The following is a 24,533-nucleotide window of genomic DNA, read 5'->3' as shown; positions in this document are numbered from 1 at the left end:
TCTACTATGTGACCCAACTAGGAAGAGCGGACACAAAACCACAAACCAAAACTGTCTGAGCATGTAATTGCCAGCCCAAACTCAAATCAAACTTCGCTACAGCCCTTAAAAAGAGCAGAAAGCATAGAAGAAACAGGCTCAATCCCTTCTCTCAATGAACCATAAAACTGAGAAAACCAAATCGACTCTTTCAAGCGTCCTTGTAAGAATAACTACAATGAGAGCCGCCCAAAGAAAGTAGTTTCGATAGTTCACCTGTAAATAACTAAGACGATGAAAGGAATCCATGAGAACATCAAATCTGGGGACATGTGAACAAGGTTGGCAAGTACATAGATATAAGATTATAGCTGCCATCAAAAGTGAATATCAAATTGCTTTTCTAAGAGTTTCTTTTCTATGGAAGAAGAAAATGTATGCTTAGGCTGTTTGTATGAGTTCAATAAATTCTTTTAGGCATACAAAGAGAAAGATAGCGGTGTTTGTATAGGGGGTAGTGATTTGTATACGGGTCAGTGTATATGAGCTTTAGCTGTTTGTATGAGTTCAATAAATTGACCCATAACACTGTATACCATCTAAATATCTTAAGTTGCCAAGAAAGTAAATGACAATGAAACTGTCATCTATAAACTACTTCTAAATTAGTCTAACAAGATGGCCTTATATTATATATATACATAATTTACAATGCTTTATGTGAAGGGCGGGAGCACAAAATAGAACCTACATCTCATACCAGAAAATTTAACTCTCATTCGAGTCCATATAATTTTGGATGCAATGTTCAACACGAGAGTCCTGGTTGAGATTGGCTCTGCCTGATGGTTAAAAGACCTTAAAATGCATCTATCGTGAGCGACTCTTTGACTTCTGTAAGACTTCTCTCAGTACTGCAGCTATTCTCTCTGCCATGTGCTGTTCTAAAAACATTTCTTTGACCCTCTCATACCCTCTCTTCCCCATTGTAAGTCTCCTCTCCACATGAGTTGCAAGTTTCACAATGTTTTTAGCAAGAGGAGTGACCCCTTCTTTTACAGCAGAATACAACAAACCAGTCGTTTCATTCACTACAATCTCTGTGGTGCCGCCTGCTGCTGTTCCCTGATTTATACAGGTATTGTTGACAAGTGATATTTGTAAGATCATAAACAAGTAATACAATCTCACCAGAACACTATATAGATGCACCGAAAGAAAGTTCACTACATACCAGTACTGGTAACTGAAATGCCATGGCTTCAGTGGTTATCCTCCCAAAGCATTCTCCTCGTGCCTACATAAAGTAAAGGTGAGGAGAAAGTCATAAAAGTACGAGTCATTTATCAAAAATACATTATAGAGAAATAAGAATGTCCCAAATAAAATTATTAACTGACTAACCAGAATAGAAGCCAATTAAATGAAAAGTTAAGATAAACATATAATGGTGCAGCTGAAATAGGAGAGACACAAAATTGATAAGCCACTGACTACAAATAAGAAAGAAGCCTTCATCTGTATGGTTATTACCTATTCGGAGGACATGGAACTGGTTCACACAGGAAACTTGGAATTGTTTTGTTAAATGTTTAAACTTACTGAAGCAAACAACCCTGTAAAATTTCCTGCCCAAAAGTCATGCTACTCAGATGCACAATCCTGTTTTTTGAATGTTGATGAATTTTGAATTATTTTTTTGTCATATAATTTCAAAATTGCTGCGATGCCATAAAATTTCTATCATGTTGGAAATCTGAATACAAGTCATACACTAGAGACTTTATCAAGTAACAAACCAAAAAATCCTACTACCAACACACCAAAAATAGGTTAAGCAATTAAGGTTTGCCATTTACCTGTTACCTGATGTACCTCTATGTATACTGAATGAGAGTACACATAAAATCACCTTTTATCTATATAATTCATAGTTTATAGGTTCTTAAAAACGATTAAACCATCAAATGGCAGACTAAAAAGGAAAAACACAGTTTAAAACCAATATCGAAGCAAAAGGAAGCTAGTAATTAGCTAACATTATTTTTGGGGGCAGATTTAACAATGAAATAAAGAGTAACACAGACACAAAAAAAGCTACCTGGGAATTCTGAACGAGAACATCAATAGCAGCAAGATAAGGTGCCACTGTCAAAGTTTTGGTCACAAAATGAACTCTATCTTGAATTTTCTTCTGTACTACAAGGTTCCTTAATTCTGACTCAAACTTGGTCTGTGAATTCATGTCACTTCCTACTATCACTGCATGCATTGATGGCACCTGTAACTTCTTTCCTTTAATCAATTCCAAGCTCTCATAAAAGGAACGAAGAAATAGATCCTGTCCTTTTCCACGTGAAACACCTGGGATTAAAAGTACTTCAGTACTGTTTGATATAAACGTAACTCTCTTTCATCTTTCGATATGTTAAACATATAATATTACAATAACAGTATAAATTTTAACCAAATAGCCTTGGAACAGGATCTTTAAGATTTGAGGGGAATGATGAGTAAGGTGGTAAATGTATTCAGTGAGAATGCATGACGTACAACAAAAAAAGGAAAATCAGAACTAAAAAGTGAACTGAGAACTAATTTTAGGATTTTCTTCAATTGGGCAGATGCCACAAACTCGTGGCAGGGATAATGTGTTCAATTGAAAGAGTTGCAGTGGTGTGACAAACTCTACTAGTCTAATCAGAATGGCTTTAACCACTACTAGATTTTTTATAATATCATCATCGTCTAGGATATGTTTGCCCTTGGTTTTATCGCTCGATCCAAAGCATTGCTTTGGTTATAGATTTATTATCAGCACTGATGATTCATTACGGTATCGTGTATTTACGCATCTTCAGATCTCAGATTCATTAATGTAAATCTTTTTCTTAGTTCAGTAGTTTTCTTCTTCTCCCATAGTAATGGTAGCGTGGGCTTTTTGCTTTAGCAGGGAGCAAATAATCATGAAATTTATGAACTGAGCAGTGGGTCACACAGGTGAGGTTACATTTAACTTTTGATTATAGTTAGGAATTTCGGATGTCACCAGGAACTCATATTATTTCATTCTGTTTTCAATTGAATTGGGTGCTAATTCCATCATGACGAACAGAATGATAATTCAATATATGACCATAACCAAGCTAACACCAGTGGGTAAATAAAAGATGTAAATGATTGTATCCTTCTAAGTAAAGGATGTGGATATGTAGTTTTCTTAGCGAATAACATCAAGATTGTTGAACAAAAATTCACTTAACAACAGGTATAAATTAAATGGATCATTTCTAATGTTAGTTGCATTACAGGTTTTTAGTATTGCATGTAGTATTCTTAAAGTTTGAAGAGGCTTTTTGTTTTATGGTAGAGGACAACTGAGAAAAAGTTTAAGGTTGAAGTGGAAGCAATTGGAAATCAGATCACTGCAGATTTAAATTTTGACTTATTGATTGAGCATCAAGGGGCATTAGTTTGCTTAGTTACTTTACAGTTACAAAGATACAATAATGTCCTAATTTACTGTTAACTTTACCTTTTTCAGTTCAAGGCCTTATTTTGTTAGTTTTAGGACTTATAGTATTTTTTTAATTGTTTTTAACCAATTGGCCCCATATTGATGATACTCTGGAACGGGTTGTATATGAAGGTTCCGAAGTGACACAAATGAAAAATCTTGATAACAATATGCTAAGAATTGCAGTGCAAATTAAAAAATACAGTGCATGACCATGGTATCTATGATGTCATGCCCATCTTAAAATTTCAAATTAAGAGATTTGTTGCATTTGAGCCTCACACCCTAGAAATACTATAAGTCTAGACTTCGAAAATGGCTTCAAATGAAAACAAAAATGAAATGACATTCTAAACCTACTAAGAACATAAGTCATGAGGGGTAATTTGTAAATGCAACAAGATAGTAAACTGTAAAATCTTAAGGGGGCGTTTGGTTTCTGTATTTAAAGATTACCTTAGTAATCTATCTTTTATTCCCTTGTTTGGTTTACCAGTAATAAAATATTATAGTAATCTTTTATTACCAATGCTGATGTGACAGGTAATATATATGGTAATTTGATTACCACCTTCACGTTAGGTATTTAAAAATTACCAAGGTAATCTTGATTTTATTATAATTATATTATTATTTATTAATTTTTTGAGACAAAAATAAATTTATTTTTAATTAATATGACAAATAATATAAAAATATTTAAAAATAATTATATTCAAAGACATTTAAGTAAAATAATTTACTAGTAATCTTTTATTACCTTTAACCAAACATAATAATTATTTATACCAACCAAATTTTATCAAACATAGTAATTATTTATACCTAGTAATCTTCTAAGTAATATATCTTTAAGATAATCTTTCTATTTTGGTAATAAAACATTACTCAAACCAAACGCCCCCTAAAAGTTTACCTCAACTACTCCTGAGTCTTAGTCTTCCAGTATTCTACTGTAACATGCGAATCAATCATTGCACCAGCAACAAAAGAAAGGTGCTTGACATAATCCGGTTTGAAGTAATGCCCTCTCATTTCATGGATCCACCACAATACCTTTGGAAGAACATGAGGAACAGCCTCCTTGACAACAACATCCAACCATTTCCCAGCAATAGCAGTGTTCAAAACAATCAAATCTGTTTTAAGAGCCATACTTACAACTTCTTGACCTTTTGCAGAGACAATCTAGCAATACTTACAAGGAATAATTAGAAACTAGGAAAAAATTTTAAATCATTTAGAACAATCATGAACAAGAGACAGTATCCTGAGTTATAATAAATGGGGCAAAATAAAAATCATAAAATAATAATAAAATCAATTATAACCTAGACATATGATGCAAACTCTAAGCATGCAAAACCAAAAGACTGCTCAAAGGATTGAAGGAAAGACACACAAAGATATAGAGAGAGAAAGAGAAAGAATAGAAGAGCATTGGCAGCATTTAATATTGTGGATTAAAATAACCACGTTTAATATAGCAATAAAACTATGTGCACCCATTTTTGGTACACAATTTATGTACACAGATGATGTGTTATCATGTGATTTGATGTTTTTTTATCATATGATGACACATGTTTTAAAATCACCTAATTACATTATGTCACATCACTGTGTATATGAATTGTGTACAAAAAATGGGTACACATAGCATTGCTCTTAATATAGATAGAAGTGAGGTCGTGTGTAAGATTAGTATCCACATCAGGAAGGTAGAAAAAAATGAGATGCTTAGAATCATTAAGCTTAGACTTCCACTTCCACATGATGTTGAAGTTGTTGACTCATAATAAAATATGACCACACAACGAGAGGTACCTACTTGTCCAAAAATCAGATATATGAGAAAATAATGTACAAGCTCAAACCATATTTCCACTTCTTAGCATAAAATTTATTCTTTCCATTTCAGGTATAATTAAAAGATATCAGGGTGAAAAGCTTAAACATAACAAGATATTTTGAACTTGCCAAATTAAGTACCAAAAGAATGGTAAGTTATGTTCCAACTAGGAATAGTTTTTTTCTTTTTTTGTAACTGAGGACTCCACCTATATTGATTGGATGGGTAAACCCGAAATATAGTGTTGACTCAAGGAGTCATTATGCTCTTATTTTGATGATAACAAACTAATATGTCCCTTAGCATATTAACTAATGATTTTACTTGAGTGTGTGTTTAGATTGCAAGAATTTATCTAATACACTTGAAGGAATTTCAAGATAAAAATGAAGACAAAGCTCAAGTGAAGAATTCTTGAAGATTTGAAGTAAAACTCAAGTTTAGGTAGACATGTTTGTAATTTGGAGCATTTGTTTTGATTAGAATTCTTATTTGCATGGGATAGCTCACTTTGAAAACTCACTTTCATATCTTTTACATTTTGGGTTAAAATGTCATTTTTCAAACTTATTGGGTTAAGCCAACTTTTTCACTAAAGTTTATTAATTCATTTAAAATGATGAAGTTTTGTGAACTACATTTTCATATATTAAAGTTGGTTTTGAAAGAATTTTAAAAAATGGGTTAAATTGTCACTTTTCAAAGTTTTAGCGGTCAAATATATTTTTAAAAATTAAGGGGGTAAAATGTAATAAAATTCGATCGACTGAATTTGACCGATCGAATCAGCTTCTGAATTGTCCAGAAGCCATGTATTTTGGCTTCCAGAAATTCGGTCGACCGAATTTTGGTTTGAATTTTCCAACGGCTAGTGCCACCTAAGCTCCACGGAAGTGCCACGTCACATCCTGTTGACCGAATTAGATCCAGTCGACCGAATTGTGCATTTTCAGGAAAATTAAAACGGCTATCTTTGTGCACAACGGTAACTTTCCTTATTTCCCCCTATATAAACCTAATGAAATTCGTTCGAAAAGAACTTTTGCCACCAAGAATTTTCACATATTTGAGAGCAAATTAGTTTTGAGCAATTCACTTGCAAATTCTTCTCTCTAATCAAAACTCTTGCTCATACACTTTGTAATTTCATTTGCATTGGGTTGTACTAAGCTTTAACTTTCATATACACTCTTGAGAGAGATCATATTTCAATTTCGTACTAAAATTCGTGCTATAAAAGAGTGAGTTTCACTCTTGGAGAGATTAGCAAATTTCTAGTGAGAGAAATTGAGTTTTAACATTTGTGAAGGTTAATAGCACCTTGGAAGCTATTTTGGTTGTGAAGAAAAGCTTGGTTGAGGTTTTAGCCAACCAAGGATTAGTGGAATACTCCAAGGGAGAAAGCTTGGAGGAATGGACGTAAGCCGGGGTGAGCCGAACCACTATACATCACGTGTTTGATTTTCTCTTCCCTTAAACTTATACTTTATGCTATGTTATTTGAGTGTATTGATTATTTGAAATATTTTAGTTATTCTCATAAATTGGATTAAAAATAGGAAACATTATTTGATTTGAATAAATTGTTTTAATTCTCAAATTTGGTAAAGATAGTTTTAAAATTGCCTAATTCACCCCCTCTCTTAGGCCATTCGATCCTTCAATTGGTATCAGAGCTTGGTTGCTCATTCTCATAAACTTAACCGTTTAGAGCAATGGCCATGAACCTAGGAAAATCCCATACCGTTAGTGAAGGGCTTGCCCCTAATAGACCGCCATTGTTTGATGACACCAGATATGCCCATTGGAAAAATCGTATGTCGATTTTCCTTCAAAGTGATTATGAATTGTGGGATGTGGTGCAAGATGGGCCTTTTGTTCCTATGAAAGAAGTATATGGAAAACAAGTGCCCAAAACTAGGGAAGAAATGACCCCTCAAGATAAGAAGAATATTGCCATTAATGCTAGAGCTATGAATGTGTTATATTGTGCATTAAATGAACATAACTTTAACAAGGTACAAGCTTGTACCTCGGCTAAAGAAATTTGGGAATTATTGATAGTGTCAAATGAGGGGACTTCACAAGTCAAAGAGACTAAAATTAGCATGCTCACACACTCATACGAGTTGTTTAAGATGAATGAAAATGAAACTATTAGTGACATGTTTGATAGATTTATTACTATTATGAATGAATTGAAAAATCTTGGTAAAGTTTATACTAACCAAGAAAATGTAAAGAAACTTCTTAAATGTTTGCCTCCCTCTTGGTATCCCAAAGTGACGGCAATCGAAGAAGCAAAAGATGTTAAGACTCTACCTCTTAAAGAGCTTTTAGGTTCACTTCTCACTCATGAGCTTACTATGAAGCAACGACAAATTAAAGAAGTGGAGAAGAAGAAAAAGAGTATCGCCTTCAAATCATCCATCAAAGAGAATGAAAAGTTCCTAGAAGAGGAAAATGAGACATCAAATGATGAAGATGAAGACATCGCACTCTTGAGTAGAAAGATTGGAAAGCTTCTAAGAAATAGAAAGCTAAGAAAAAATGAAAACTTCATAAAAAATGATGCTTCTAAAAGTGAAAGGGGAGAAAGACAAAGGAGAGAACAAGTTGTGTGCTACGAATGCAAGAAGCCAGGACACATCAAATATGATTGCCCTCTCCTCAAAATTGGTAGATTGAAAAAGAAAGCAATGAAGGCTATGTGGGATGATAGCGATGAAAGTGAATCCAAAAAGGAGGATAATGAAGTGGCCAACATGTGTTTCATGGCAATTACAAATAATGAGATAACTAACTCTAACTCATCTAATACTTGTGATGATTTAGATGACCTAGATGATGAGATAGATGAAAACCCTTCATATGAAGAGTTATATGATACACTTGAAGAGATGAATGAAAAACTTGCTCTTTGCATGTCTAAAAATGCAACCCTTAAAAAGAAAAATTTTAATTTGGAAAAGGAAAATGAGTCCTTAAAGAAAGAAAATGAAAATCTTAAACAAAAAATCCTTAAGCTTAAAGGAAAAGAAAATGAAGAAAACAAATGTTCCATTTTTTAAAAAGAAAAACAAAAGTTTGAAAATGATATTTGCATAGCTAAAAGGGAAAAAAAAATTATAGAAAATGAAATTGAAGTTTTAAAAAGGGGAGCAAAGGATTTAAGTGAAATAGTTTTAAAATTTAAAAATGGAAAAGATATTCTTGATAAAATGCTTGGTGTACAAAGCGGAGTCTTAAACAAAAGAGGACTTGGTTATAAACCTTTTATCAAGACAAAATATTTAAAAAATTATTTTGTTAAAGCCTCAACTTCAAGTGAATCAAATATAACTTACAATTATTGTAGAAATAAAGGTCATATCTCATCATCTTGCCCAATTCAAAAGAAACATCATACGGGCACTAAGAAAGTATGGGTTCCTAAGGGAACAAAAACTAACCACCAAGGACCCAACATGATTTGGGTACCTAAGACAAATTCTTGAATCTCCTATTGTGTTTAGGAACCGAAAAATAAAAGGAAGAAAAGCAAATGGTTCCTCGATAGTGCTTGCTCAAGACACATGACTGGAGATATTTCACTTTTCTCGACAATAAGTAAGAAAGATGGAGGACATGTCACCTTTGGAGACAATGCGAAGGGTAAAATTATTGGCATTGGAGATATTGGTAACAACTCTCATATTATCATTGAAAATGTTCTTTTAGTAGATAGTCTTAAGCATAATCTCCTTAGCATTAGTCAACTATGTGATAAAGGATTTAAAGTCATTTTTGAGCCAAATAGTTGCACTATAGAAAATATGAATGATGGAAAAACAAGTTGTGTAGGAAATAGAGATGGAAATGTTTACACCATAGATGTAGAAAATGCATCTCATGAAAATCTATGTTTCTCCGCATTGCATGAAAATAGTTGATTGTGGCATAGAAGATTAGGTCATGCTAACATAGACTTAATTTCAAAAATCTCCAAGAAGGAGCTTGTAAAAGGTCTTCCAGAAATAGATTTTATTAAAGATAAAATTTGTGATGCATGTCAATTTGGTAAATAAACAAAAAATTCTTTTAAAAGTAAAACTTATATTTCTACATCTAGACCTTTACAACTTCTTCATATTGATCTTTTTGGTCCTTCAAGAACCGCAAGCCTAAGTGGAAAACATTATGCTTTTGTTATTGTTGATGATTTTTCAAGATTCACTTGGGTACTTTTTCTTGCATCAAAAGATGAAGCCCTCCATGCATTTTCAAAATTTGTCAAGAAAATACAAAAAGAAAAAGAAATGCATATTTCTTGCATTAGAAGTGATCATGGGGGAGAATTTAAAAATCATTTATTCGAAAACTTTTGTGATGAGCATGGTATTGAACATCAATTCTCTTGTCCTAGAACTTCCTAACAAAATGGTGTTGTTGAAAGAAAGAATAAGACAATTCAAGAGACGGCTAGAACCATGTTAAATGAAAAAACTTTACCTCAATATTTTTGGGCGGAAGCCGTAAACACCGCATGCCATGTTTTAAATCGTGTTTTAATAAGACCATCTTTAGATAAAACTCCATATGAACTTTGGAAAAACAAAAAACCAAATATTGGTTATTTTAAAGTTTTTGGATGCAAATGCTTTATTTTGAACACAAAAGAAAACTTAGGAAAATTTGATTCAAAATTGGACATTGGCATTTTTCTTAGTTATTCATCATCTAGCAAAGCATATAGAGTGTTTAACAAAAGGACACTAGTAGTTGAGGAATCCATGCATGTTATTTTTGATGAATCTAATCCTTCAACTAGTGTGCAAGTTGATATTGATGATGATCAAGTTAAAAATGGTGACCAAATGGAATTTCATGATTCACCAAATGATGATAAGGATGAAGCAAATCAAGAGCTAAAACATGAAGAAGATAAAGATAAAGATCTTCCTAAGGCTTTGAGGTATGCAAATGCTCATCCTAAAGAATTAATTATTGGTGAGGAAAATCAAGGTGTTAAAACTAGATCAACCTTTAATCTTTGTAATAATTTAGCATTTCTTTCACAATTTGAACCAAAAACATTTCATGATGCATTAAATGATGAATTTTGGATTTTAGCCATGCAAGGGGAACTAAATCAATTCGAAAGAAATAATGTTTGGGAACTAGTCCCTCGTCCGGATCATCAATCCGTTATTGGCACAAAATGGGTTTTTAGAAACAAAATGGATGAGTCCGGAGTGGTTGTTAGAAATAAAGCTAGATTAGTGGCTCAAGGCTACAACCAAGAAGAGGGAATAGATTTTAAAGAAACTTTTGCACCGGTAGCTAGACTAGAATCCATTAGGATGCTTTTAACATTTGCATGTTCTAAAAATTTTATTTTATATCAAATGGATGTCAAAAGTGCTTTCTTAAATGGATTTATCATGGAAAAAGTTTATGTTGAACAACCTCCCGGGTTTGAAAGTCATGATTTCCCAAACCATGTTTTTAAACTTCAAAAAGCTCTTTATGGTTTAAAACAAGCACTCCGAGCATGGTATGAACGTTTGAGTAAATTCTTGCTTGAAAAAGACTTTTGTATTGGAAAAGTAGATACTACATTGTTTATTAAGAGAAAAGAAAATGATATTCTTTTGGTTCAAATTTATGTTGATGATATCATTTTTGGATCTACTAATGTCTCTTTGTGTGAAGAATTTTCTAACCTCATGAGCAAAGAATTTGAAATGAGCATGATGGGAGAACTCAAGTATTTTCTCGGACTTAATATTAAGCAAAGCAAAGAGGATATCTTCATCAACCAATCTTCATACATCAAGGACTTATTAAAGAAGTTTGGCATGAAAGGATTAAAAGCTTCAAGCACACCAATGAGTTCAACTATCAAGCTCACCAAAGATGAAAGTGGGCCAAATATTGATGTTAAAATGTATAGAGGTATGATTGGCTCTCTTTTATATTTAACCGCTAGTAGACCCGATATTATGTTTAGTGTGTGCTTGTGTGCTCGATTCCAATCATGTCCCAAGGAATCTCATTTAAAAGCCCTTAAAAGAATCTTCAAATATTTACATGGCACTAGATTTTTAGGGTTGTGGTATCCTAGAGAAACGTCTTTTCACCTAGTGAGCTATTCGGATGCCGACTTTGCCGGAAGCCAAATCGATAGAAAAAGTACTAATGGTACTTGTCATTTTCTAGGTCATGCATTAGTTTAATGGTTTTCAAGGAAACAAAACTCCGTAGCTTTATCAACCGCGGAAGCGGAATATATTACCGCCGGTAGTTATTGTGCTCAAGCCTTGTGGATGCAACAAACTCTTAGGGATTATGGAGTTAGCCTATCTAAAACTCCAATCTTGTGTGACAACACAAGTGCTATTAGCTTATCCAAATATCTCATTCAACACTCTCGAACCAAACATATAGAAATTAGATATCATTTTATTCGAGATCATGTTCAAAAGGGTGATATTTGTCTTGACTTTGTATCCACCGAAAATCAACTTGTGGATATCTTTACAAAACCGCTTGGGGAAGAACGTTTTTGCAAAATTAGAGGTGAACTTGGGATCATGGAATCAACATATTAGCATTTGCACTTACATATCATTGTGGTTATGGTGTTTTTGCTTGAATTAAAAATGTCAATATATGTTTTATACTTCATTTTAATGTTTGATCATATTTGATGTTTCTTTTTGTATCAATTATTATTGCATTGTTTTTAATATGCTTGATTTAAATTTTCATCATATTTTTGCATAGAATTACATTGCATTTCATGCATGATTGAATAAACAATACATAGTTGAATCATTTGGACTCATATATGTTCAAATTGAGAACACAAAATGCGTAAAACAAGTTGACCAAAATTTTGCAAATTCGGCTACTGAATTGCAAAATTTGGTAGACCGAATTGGCCGAATTCTAGCGTAAAAGGGCAATTTTCCTTCATTCTTTTCTCACAAAAACTCTAGCCCTCTTCTGATTCTCTCAACCTTTTTGCTACAAAATCATCACTCCTAGCATCATTCTTCCAAGCTCCAAGCATCAATTCCTACATATTAGCCTTCCATAAAAAACCCCCAAATTCTATACCCATTTTCAGATTTGTCTCCAAAACTACCCCTTCTAGTCGACCCTTTTTACTTTCGAATATACCACTGTCATCCTCCCATCCTCTCCAACTGAGGTGTGTAGTTAGTTTTCCAATTCGGGTTCGTTTGTATGAAATTACGATTCTACCCTTATACATACATTTGACATAGCATTCCTTTTTGTCACATTTCATCGTGTTTTGTGTGGTATTTCCTTTCTTGCTCTCTGTTTTATCCTTTAAAAATTTTCAATTTGTAGTCTGTTTGCATAAGTAGTTAGATTTTGTAGTTATTGTGTATATCCTCGTATTTTGCAATCATGGTTACCACTCGTCGTAGTAGTGCTAGGCGTTCCCCTAGGCCATCTAGAAATATTAAAACTAGCTCTTTAGCACCTATTGCTCAAGGCGAGCCTTTCGAGGCTCCCTTTGATGAGACTCGTTTTTGTTCCGCTCAAGTTGCCGTGACTTTTGTTGAATGCTATAGTTGTCGTGGTTTGTGTAAAACTCGACAAGTTAATTTTAACTTGCTAGCACAGTTCCACCTCCGGCCTCTTTTTGATAGATTTAGATGGACTCGTTTTGTCACCTTAGGTGGTTTTGTCTATCCTACCCTTGTTCGTGAATTTTATGCGAACATGGTGTTTGATCAGCTTCATAGCGAAGCCACCTCTTTCATCTGAGGCTATGAGATTCATCTCTCTCATACTAGCCTTCTGTCACCTTAGGTCTTCCAGTTGTCCGTGGTCCTCTTCTTCCCCTCCGAGGGTGGCATTTTACTGACCTATTATATCTTAATGCCCTTCGAGCTATGACGGGCAATCCTGACCTTGATACAGTCTCTCGTCTACCCCATAGACATCTCACGCTATCAACCCGTTTACTTCATAACATTATTAGCTATACTTTTGCACCAAAATCTGGCCATTTCAATGAAGTCAGCACGATTGACTTCTATCTGCTCTCACATCTCCTCTAGGGGTCTCCTATAGACCTTTGTCATGTCATATTTGATTTGATGGTCTCCACACTATCTCATCACACCCATCATCTCCCTTATGCCCCTATTATCACATTGATTCTTTCGGAGGTAGGCGTTTTCTTCCTTGAAGAGCCAGATATCGAGCCAGCTGTTGATCCATATACTGCTTCAAACCTCTGTGCTATAGGAGAGGCTGATCCAGCACAATGATGTCTGGCGTCATATTTCTGAGCTAATACCTGGTAGAGGAGAGGCTGCCGCTAATCTAGGCGCTGATATAGATGCTGAGCCCCAGGCATCTGATGCTTCAGCTGATATTGATGACACTAACGATGAGGCAGATGAGGACCGAGACTCTTTTGAGTTCCAAGCGCGTTCTTGTGGCAAGAGATCTCGGATGGCTACTGGAGCGAGTTCATCTGCTGAGCCGACCACCGTCTCAGCTGCTGATCCTATATCTCTTTTATCTGCGGAGCTTGCTGAGGTTCGCTCGGATTTTGTTGATTTTTGTGCTGAGGTTCGCTTTGATTTTATTGATGTTCGTGCCAGCATTGTCGATCTTCGAGGAGGCATCGCTGAGCTTCTTCGTCGTTTTCCTCCACCTTCTTAGTTTATCTATATTTTTCATTATCTTTTTGTTATGTATGGACTTTCATTATATACTCTTATTTGCTAGTTTAGACATTGTCTTTATGCATTGCTATGGTTCTGGATGAGTATCGATATATTTTGACATTGTCTTGATGATTATTTTTGGACCATTTTGGTGATCATTTGCTTTTCCCTTATTTTATCTCTTTGCTCATCTCATTTTATCCATTGCCTTATTCTTTTTATAATGACAAAGGGAGAGAAAAGTTTGATTGATGATTGATACTTTCATTTCATTGATATTGTGGATATTGTGGATATCTTGATAAAGATATATGTTGTGAATATTTTGATAAGGATATATGTGATTGATGAGATTAATGTTGAATATATTATTATTTGCATATATTCAGAGGGAGGAAACTTGATTTTTTAAGGCGAACTCTTGCAAAATTTTTTTAGAATCAAGCGTTTCTTAACTTCAAGAAAATACATCCATTGATATATTTTACTAAATTCCTTGAAGTGCATATGTGTTTGTCATTATCAAAAAAGTGGCGATTGTTGACTCAAGGAGTCATTATGCTCTTATTTTGATGATAACAAACTAATATGTCCCTTAGCATATTAACTAATGATTTTACTTGAGTGTGTGTTTAGATTGCAAGAATTTATCTAATACACTTGAAGGAGTTTCAAGATAAAAATGAAGACAAAGCTCAAGTGAAGAATTCTTGAAGATTTGAAGTAAAACTCAAGTTTAGGTAGACATGTTTGTAATTTGGAGCATTTGTTTTGATTAGAATTCTTATTTACATGGGATAGCTCATTTTGAAAACTCACTTTCATATCTTTTACATTTTGGGTTAAAATGTCATTTTTCAAACTTATTGGGTTAAGCCAACTTTTTCACTAAAGTTTATTAATTCATTTAAAATGATGAAGTTTTGTGAACTACATTTTCATATCTTAATGTTGGTTTTGAAAGAATTTTAAAAAATGGGTTAAATTGTCACTTTTCAAAGTTTTAGGGGTCAAAATATTTTTGAAAATTAAGGGGGTAAAATGTAATAAAATTTGATCGACTGAATTTGACTGACCGAATCAGCTTCCAAATTGTCCAAAAGCCATGTATTTTGGCTTCCAGAAATTCGGTCAACCGAATTAAATTCGATCGACCGAATTTTGGTTTGAATTTTCCAACCAATAAAACTACGTGTACCCACTTAGAGTACACAAATGTGTATACATTTATATGTGTCATCATGTGATTGGATGATTTTGAATTAAAAATAAAATAATAACCAATCATATGATGACACATATGAGTGTGTATATATTTGTGTACCCAAAGTGGGTACACATAGTATTGCTCTTTTCCAACGGCTAGTGCCACGTAAGCTCCACGGAAGTGCCACGTCACATCCGGTTGACCGAATTAGATCCGATCGACCGAATTATGCATTTTCGGAAAAATTAAAACGGCTATCTTTGTGCATAACGGTAACTTTCCTTATTTCCCCTTATATAAACCTAATAAAATTCGTTCGAAAAGAACTTTTGCCACCAAGAATTTTCACATATTTGAGAGCAAATTAGTTTTGAGCAATTCACTTGCAAATTCTTCTCTCTAATCAAAACTCTTGCTCATACACTTTGTAATTTCATTTGCATTGGGTTGTACTAAGCTTTAACTTTCATATACACTCTTAAGAGAGATCATATTTCAATTTCGTACTAAAATTCGTGCTATAAAAGAGTGAGTTTCACTCTTGGAGAGATTAGCAAATTTCTAGTGAGAGAAATTGAGCTTTAACATTTGTAAAGGTTAATAGCACCTTGGAAGCTATTTTGGTTGTGAAGAAAAGCTTGGTTGAGGTTTTAGCCAACCAAAGATTAGTGGAATACTCCAAGAGAGAAAGCTTGGAGGAGTGGATGTAGGCCGGGTTGAGCCGAACCACTATACATCACGTGTTTGATTTTCTCTTCCCTTAAACTTATACTTTATGCTATGTTATTTTGAGTGTATTGATTATTTGAAATATTTTAGTTATTCTCATAAATTGGATTAAAAATAGGCAACATTATTTGATTTGAATAAATTGTTTTAATTCTCAAATTTGGTAAAGATAGTTTTAAAATTGTCTAATTCACCCCTCTCCTTAGGCCATTTGATCCTTCATATAGTAACTGAATCCACAACCACTACACAGGTAAGTAAAGGTTTCACAAGTGTGACAAAGACTCGAACCTAGGCCTTTCCCTAAAAAGTTTTAATACTCCACCAATTTTACTAACCTTTGGAGCCAACTAGGAATAGTTTTGCTTGACTATATCTATACTAAAATGTCCATTGTTAGTTAACCTAAAACAATGGTGGTGGTATAGATCTACTCAGTTGATCTACATGGAATTGATATAGTGGTATAATAATTTGTTAGTAAACAGTTCATCTATTGAGCCCACAAAAGTGAAAAGTAAGGATGCATTGAGCTTCCTTTCCTCTCCCAAGTGCTAGCCCCTTAAACTTCCCACAAAAAATAATATCCTTCTTGAAGAGGAATAGAGAAAATTTCAATTTGTAAACCACTTCAACATTTTACTTCAATCATAAAATGTTTTCGAGTTGTTCACATAATTAAAAATTTTTAATGAGATAGTATAGCAACATCATTCACAAAAAAAAAAAAAAAAGAATTTATAATAGAGATTATCCTCTTTCTACCATAACATAGGCATGAGATTTGAGAGTTAAATGTAATTTTTAAAATATATCATCAAGAACCAACTTAAATAATGGAAGCAAATTAAAGAATTAAAAATAATAAAAAACCATAAAAAACAATTAAACAAAGTACAAATGTGTATGATTAAGATATATAAATTCTAACCTGTACCCCTCGGTTCAACATCTTATGTTCCAAACTGTATATCACCTCATCATCTTTAGACCGCTTCTGAATTGTCATCCAATAAACCTCAGAACCAACATCTCTTAATAAAAATGCTAGTTCCATCAGCAACAATGGACCGCCTGAAAAAATATTACAAAAAACATAGGATGTATACCAAAAAGGACGTTTAAGGGAAAATAAAACAAAGGGAAAGATTTTCACATGAAATACTTTTAATATGGAAATATATATTCAGCCACATATGCATTTATTATGAATAGCCAAAATTTCTCAAGAACTAAGATATTATGCCAAAGGCTTAATAGGTAAAGGGTGTACTATTACCCCACCTTCTCAACCATTGGATGACTCCAATTACTTTTTTGAAAAGGCCATCCAATAGCTGGCAAAAGAGGATAAAATATCCACATGAAACGTACCATTCCCTAATATCACATTGCTACAAACAAATGTTTGTTATAATGTTGTTCAAACATATAAAAACTTCATGGAAAGAAGCAACAAGCTTTTGACATTCTTTAAATGGCACATGCTACAACAGAAACATTCTAAGAAAGATTCTTCTTGAATACGACAAAATATAGTAACTTTAGTTAGTCAATTTTTGGTATAAACATAGAGCATTAACTAAGACTGTCGATGTTCTGGAAGGATCAATTTATCCCACATCCCAGAACTATGGTTTTGAGGACCTATATTTGGTGAATAACGTATACAGCCTATATACAGTAATACAGACAACCAACCCTAGTAAGCTTCCTAAACATCACATTTGGACACGCATGATAACAACATGGACCCAAATTTTATTTGTCTAAATAAGAAGGAATAAATGCAATGCACTAGTTCATAATCTTTGAATTACCTCCCAACATCTCAAAACTAGAATTACTGGAATTTCATAGAGTGATAAGATGGAATGATCTTAAATCATGCAAGTTAGTTTTACCATGAAACTCAATATAAGAGGAGGACTATTAATGTAATGGCATGTGTTTCTCCAGTTTCATAAGATATGAATTCACTTGTTTCATGCAAACAATTTTAAGTGGATGAGCTAATACATAAATTCATATTTCTCGATGGATAACCAATGCATATTCCTTGAAAACATAATCACTTAAATTTAACTAACTATAGTTCTAATGTCCTTGCATGGATGAAACAACACAATTCAAGTCACAAATATATGCATGACATTTTGTTAGCTCCAATAAACTATATCAATACTCCACTCCATTTAAGAAACTACACAAAACTGACAAAAGTCATGGGTAAAAATGGTCTATGATTCTTCACCTAAAATTTTTACAAAAAAACAGAACCAACATGCCAAACAGGTGTGTTATATAGAGCTGTGACTATAAAAAACAATGTAAATCTTATAAATGAAAATTACTATATATTGATTAAACAGTTAGTTATTTGATAAACTACATAATTAGAAAATAATCATTAAGAAATGAAAGTAATAGTGAACTGAACGATCATTAGATAAGAAAGGCTACCCGAAAGTGATAGCTTAGGAGAAACCAAGAGAATGAGCTTGGACTTCATGAAACTAAGGGGGCTAGGTTTGGTAGAGATTTTTGGAACTGAGTTAACTAGTTTCTCAGCAAGTTCAAGAAGGTGATCGTAGGGATCAAAGGCAACTCTGATAAAGAAGGTAATCACTGTTGAGATAGAGAGCATGATTAGCAAAGCTAGAAGCCATCGTTTTTGTAGCAAGACCTACCACCCAACCGAGTGCTTTGCCATGTCGTCTTCTTCTTGTTGTTCCGGTTACAGTAGGAGCTGGAGTTGAATTAGAAAAGTTTGTCTTCAGTAGAATCGACATTTTAGGGTTTGGATTAGGTTGTTTTGGGTGTAATAGCGAATTGCATACATTTGGGTTTGTGAGCTTTGACACTTGTTAAGAAAAGGTTTGTGCAAGGTGGTGTAGCTGTTGCAATGGGTTTCAATTTCCTTTTTATGGTTGCAACGTAACTTACTAATGTTTTTGGATCAAAATGAAAATCAAACCATAATACTTTCACAGGTTGGCGTCGAGAAGAAAGTAACACCCAAGCTAGGCATAATAATCATCGTAAATAAATTTAAAAAAAAAAACCAAATATTACATAAAATAAACTAATTTCATTTCTTATTCATTTACAAAATAAAACCTAAATAAAATGATTGATTTTTAATAAATTTGATTTTATAATACTAAATTCATTACTCGATTAATAAAATCTGGTTGATTATGGTATTTATTTATTTTACTGAATGAGTTAAAATTAGTCCGTTAGTGGTTTTCCATTTTCAAATAACTATTGATTTTGTTAGTAGTGGTTTGTTAATGGTTTCCTAATCTTTAGCAACTATTGATGTTGTTACTATTTGTCTGGTGGGTCTTACTTTGCTTGGCTATATATATACAATAATATGAAAGGAATAAAAATAATAAAATTTCATTCTTCTTTGTTCTCTATTTTTGTACTCACCAAATATTTGTTAAAATATCTATGAGAGTGTTTTGTTACTAACATCTTGTACCAAAGTCAAAAGTTGTGAGTGGTTCTAGAAGAGAGAGTATCAGCAACAACCATTCTCAGTTCACTTAATAGCAGTGAAAGATGGTCACTGACAACTTTGTCCAACTAGTTATTCCTTGCTTTGATGGTTACTATGACCACTGTAGCATGTTAATAGAGAATTTTTTAAGATCCAAAGAGTTTTGGCAAGTTGTCTTAGATGGGATTATGGAACCAACAGCTAGCACGAAATTGACGAATGCATAAAAGATAGAGTTAGATGTGCAGCAACTGAAAGATCTTAAGGCAAAGAATTATCTTTTCCAAGAGATTGATTACTCAATCTTGGAAACTATTCTTTGTAAGAACACCTCCAAACATATTTAGAATTCCATGAAGAAAAAGTACCGAGGTTTAGCAAAGGCTAAGAGGTAGCAGCTTCAAACACTTTGCTTAAAGTTCAAAATGCTTCAAATGAAAATAGGGGGATCTGTTTCAGATTATTTCTAAAGAACTATGATAATTGTTAATAAGATGTAGATCTATGGTGACAAGACAAAGGACATGATCATAGTAGAAAAGATTATTTGGTCTATGACACCAAAATTTAATTTTGTTGTTTGTTCCATCAAAGAATCTAATGTTATTGACTAACTTTCAATTGATGAATTGCAAAGTTCTTTGTTGGTTCATGAGCAAAAACTTAACTAGCAAGAGACGGAGGAACAAACATTGAAAGTTGTATCAGAAAATAGTTTTACATCTAAATGATCTAATCGAGGATGAGGTCGAGGGAGAAAAGGCACTAATCGTGGGAACAAACATCAACAACACCAAGAGAATCAATTTCAAGGAAGAGGAAGAGGACTGTAATACCTTCAAGTATGTTCCAGAGGCATTTATATCTTTTGACCCTGTTTTGAGTTATTTCCAATTTTAAATATACATACATATAAAGAAATACAAAAAAAAAAAGAGATAAAGATAAAAAGATAAATATGTATATATAAAAAGAGAAAAGTCAAAAAAAGGCAATTCTACCTTTTTTCCATTATCTTCTCCGCCTCTTCCAGAAAAACAGCCTCCTTCATGCTTGTTTTCTTTGTTTTTAGAAGGAAAGTGGAAGTTTTGAAGGTTTTGAAAGAAAAGAAGAGAAAACACTTTTGGAGCTTTGGTAACCAAAAGATCTTTTTCTTTTTCCCTTTTCCTATGTTTATATATATTGGATGCATACTATAGAAAGATGTTAGTGTGTTTTGGTGTTGATTTAAGGTGGGTTTGGGGATCAAAGAAGGAAGACAAAAATGAGAGAGTCAATTTAGCAAAGATTGGCTTGAAATAAGATAAAAGGTATTATCATTGATATGTTTCATGTTTTATGCCTTTGGTTCCTTGGATCTATGTTATAAATGATGGTTTTGAAGTTGAGAAATGTTGTTTTGCCATTTGGGGTATTTATGTGTATGATTTTGTTAATGGCAGAGAGTTGGATAATATTTATAGTTTTACCACTGATTTCGTCTCATGTTTGACTGTCTTATATGATGAATCATGAGTACTATTATAGCTTGTTGGAAATCTCTTTAAATCCTTTTTTCAATGATATATAGCTTGTATGAATTAGAGGTTGTTTGGACAATTAAATAGCATGAACAAAAAAACTGTCTTATCAAATAAATAGTGAAGACAGTTTTTTGCCACTGATTTCATCCCATGTTTTGACTGCCTTATCTGATGAATCATGAGTGCTATTATAACTTTTTGGAAAGATCTTTGAATCCTCTTTTCAATGATATATAACTTGTATGAATTGAAAACCGTTTGGACTATTAAATATTATATGAACCAAAAAGACTGTTTTACCTAAATAAACAGGAAATATAGGTTTTTGCCACTGAATTCATCCCATGTTTTGACTGCCTTATCGCATGAATCGTGAGGCCTATTATAGCTTGATGGAAAACTCTTTGAATCCTCTTTTCAACAATTTATAACATGTATGAATTAGAGACCATTTGGACTATTAAATTGTATGAACAAAAAAACTGTCCTACTAAATAAACAGTCCCGTGAACAGTATTTCACAGTTTTTGGAAAGAAAGAAAGAAAATGAGGAGAAAAAGGAAAGGAAGAAAGAAAGAAAGAAAGAAAGGAAAGAAATGAGAGAAAAATAAAATAAGAAGAAAAAAAGAAATAAAAACAAGAAAAGGAATTTAGGACTTAAGATTCAAGGGTCATCCCAAGAGTATAATCTGGTGAGTTATAGATAGTTTAGATGAAAGCAAGATTAGTAAGATATAATGCACACATGCATGCAATGAACTATGAAAGGGCACTTTACACTACACCGCTCGCAGTAGGGCACGTCTGTAGTAGGACATAGACCCATAATGGGGTTCGCTCGCAGTAGAGCACAATTCAAATTCAAAAATGGTGTAGTAAGAGAAATGAAGAGAGCTCAAGCTTAGAAAAGTGTCAAATCTCTATAGTCAGCTTCCAGAAAGTATCAAATAAACATTAGATGGGACAAAGTATTACCTAAATAGTAAAAAATGAATTAGATTATCCCTTCGATTTCTTATAGAGGTTATGATGTGGGATTGAGTTCTAAGAGTGAGTTAGAACAGGAAAAGAGATAGTTTACTTAATTCTTTCCCCTTACTGAGTATTCTTATCTCTCACTTCCTTTTCTTTCATGATTGCAAGTACGGGTGATCGAGGTAGCTGCGAGGTAGAGTCATGTCAGCGAAGATAGACCCAGGCTGAGGTTGGTCACCTATGGTTTCTATTATATGCATATGATACTGTTGATTTTTGGCCCTATTCAGATAGTTGTATAGTTGTATCTAGGGGTACGTATATGATTACTCCATGATCTTAAATGTTTCAGATGAGTTTTCATATGGGATATATACATCTTTCGTTCACTTTCAAATTTTCAGTTTTTTTAGAATAATTTCTAAACACTTTTAGTGATGTGGTCATTTTAAAGTATTTTAAAATAAACAAAATAGATGCTCCGGATATTAATTTGTAACATTTCTCATTCAGTGGTTAGTACTTCTGGGGAGGGATGTTAGAAGGATGTGATGGCCAGCACTCAAAGTCAATAGGCAAGTCTAATGTGGAATGTTATGGATGTCATAGATATGGTCATTATCGTTCAGAATGTCGTACTAATCTGAATAAGGATCGTGGTGAGAGGTTTAACTTTGGAGAAAAAGAGAAAAAAGAAGAATAAGTCTCTTTATTAATGGTTTGCCATATTCAAGAGGATACCCACAAGAAAACATGGTATTTAGATATAGGCTGCAATAATCATATGTGTCGTGATAGATCTGCTTTCTCAGAATTGGATAAATCTTTCCATACCATCGTTAAGTTTAGAGATAATTCTACTATTTATGTAAAAAGAGAAGGAAAGGTAACATTCCAAACAAAAGCAGATTTCATTCAAACTATTTTTTATGTTCTCTTTATTCCAAAGTTGAAAACGAACTTGCTTAGTGTGAGTCAAATTCAAGAAGATGAGATTATGATTAAAGATGGTGTTTGTCTAGTTCGAGATTCAAAGCATGGCCTGATTACAAAAATCAATATAACAACAAATAGGATGTTCCTCTTACAACTTCAAAACACCAATTATTCTTGTTTTTTTTACACTCATGAAAGATGCATTTTGGCTTTGGCATTTCTGGTATGAATACCTTAACTTTGGTGGGTTGAGAACCTTTTAGTAAAAAGAAATGGTTATGAGTCTTCCAAAATTTGATGCTCCTTCAGAAGTTTGTAAGGATTGTGTTATCAGTAAGCAACATCATGATAGTTTTCTAAAAGGAAAGTCTTGGAGAACTGGGAAGGTGGTGGAGCTAGTACATTTAGATATTTGCGGACTAATAAATCTGACATCTAACGGAGGTAAAAGGTATTTCATTACCTTTATTAATGATTATAGTCGCAAAACATGGGTTTACTTCTTGCAACATAAATCTGAAGCCTCATCAACTTTTAAGAAATACAAAGTGCAAACTGAAAAAATAGCTGAGAGTTTCATCAAAGTTCTTCGTAGTGACCATTGTGGAGAATACAACTCACAAGAATTTGTGGCTTTCTATGAGAACTATGGCATTCAAAAGTAATTGACAACAACTTACAAATCTCAACAAAATGATGTGAGTGAGAGGAAAAATTGCATTATCTTGAATATGGTACGAAGTCTCTTATCAAAGAGTGGTATTCCTAAAGAATTTTGGCCTAAAGCAATCAAATAGAGCATTCATGTTTTGAATAGAAGTCTAACATTTGTGGTACAAAACATGACCCCAGAAGAAGCTTGGAGTGGTCATAAACCTGTTATTGACCACTTTAGGATTTTTGAATGTATTGTATATGCTCACGTATTAGACCAGTAGCAAAGCAAATTAGATGACAAAGGTGAAACATGCATTTTGTCTTGGTGTTAGTGATCAACCTAAAACTTATAAATCGTACAATCCTACCACTAAGAAAATTGTTGTTAGCCATGATGTTGTTTTTATGAAGAAAACACCTGTCCATGGGCAGAAAAGAGTAGTGCATAACAAATTCTAGCAAATCTTGATAATGCAGAAAAGGAAAAATAACAATAAAGGGAGAGTGAGCCAACTCTAGCAATCACAAAGGCTTTAGCAGAAATAGAAATTAAAGCTAGATCTCGTCCTCATCATATTAGAAGAAAGCCAACATGGATGTCTGAGTATGAAATTGAAGAATCTCAAGATCTACACACTCAATTTGCTCTTTTTGTAGACTTTGATCTTACAACATTTGATATTGTTATTAAATAATCAAAGTAGCAGAAAGCCATGGATGAAGAAATTGCTACCATTGAGAAGAATAACACTTGGAATTGATAGAACTTCCAAAGGGGTATAAGGCAATTGGTGTTAAGTGGATTTACAAGACGAAGTTGAAAGGAAATTGAGAAGTTGACAAATACAAGACATGTCTTATTGCTAAAGGCTACAAGCAAGAATATGTTATGGATTACACAGAAGTTTTTGCTCCAATTGCAAAGCAAGACATAATCATATTGGTGAT

General features: G+C 33.3%; 1 pseudogene; it reads right to left on the bottom strand.

Annotated features, from left to right (window-relative positions):
• Positions 1–592: 592 nt before the first annotated feature.
• LOC123228364 lies at positions 593–18,696 on the bottom strand (annotated as a pseudogene).
• Positions 18,697–24,533: the final 5,837 nt, after the last annotated feature.

The sequence above is a fragment of the Mangifera indica genome, chromosome 1 (assembly GCF_011075055.1).
Source record: "Mangifera indica cultivar Alphonso chromosome 1, CATAS_Mindica_2.1, whole genome shotgun sequence".
Classification (NCBI taxonomy): Eukaryota; Viridiplantae; Streptophyta; class Magnoliopsida; order Sapindales; family Anacardiaceae; genus Mangifera; species Mangifera indica.
This window is presented reverse-complemented; position numbering and strand designations above follow the sequence as displayed.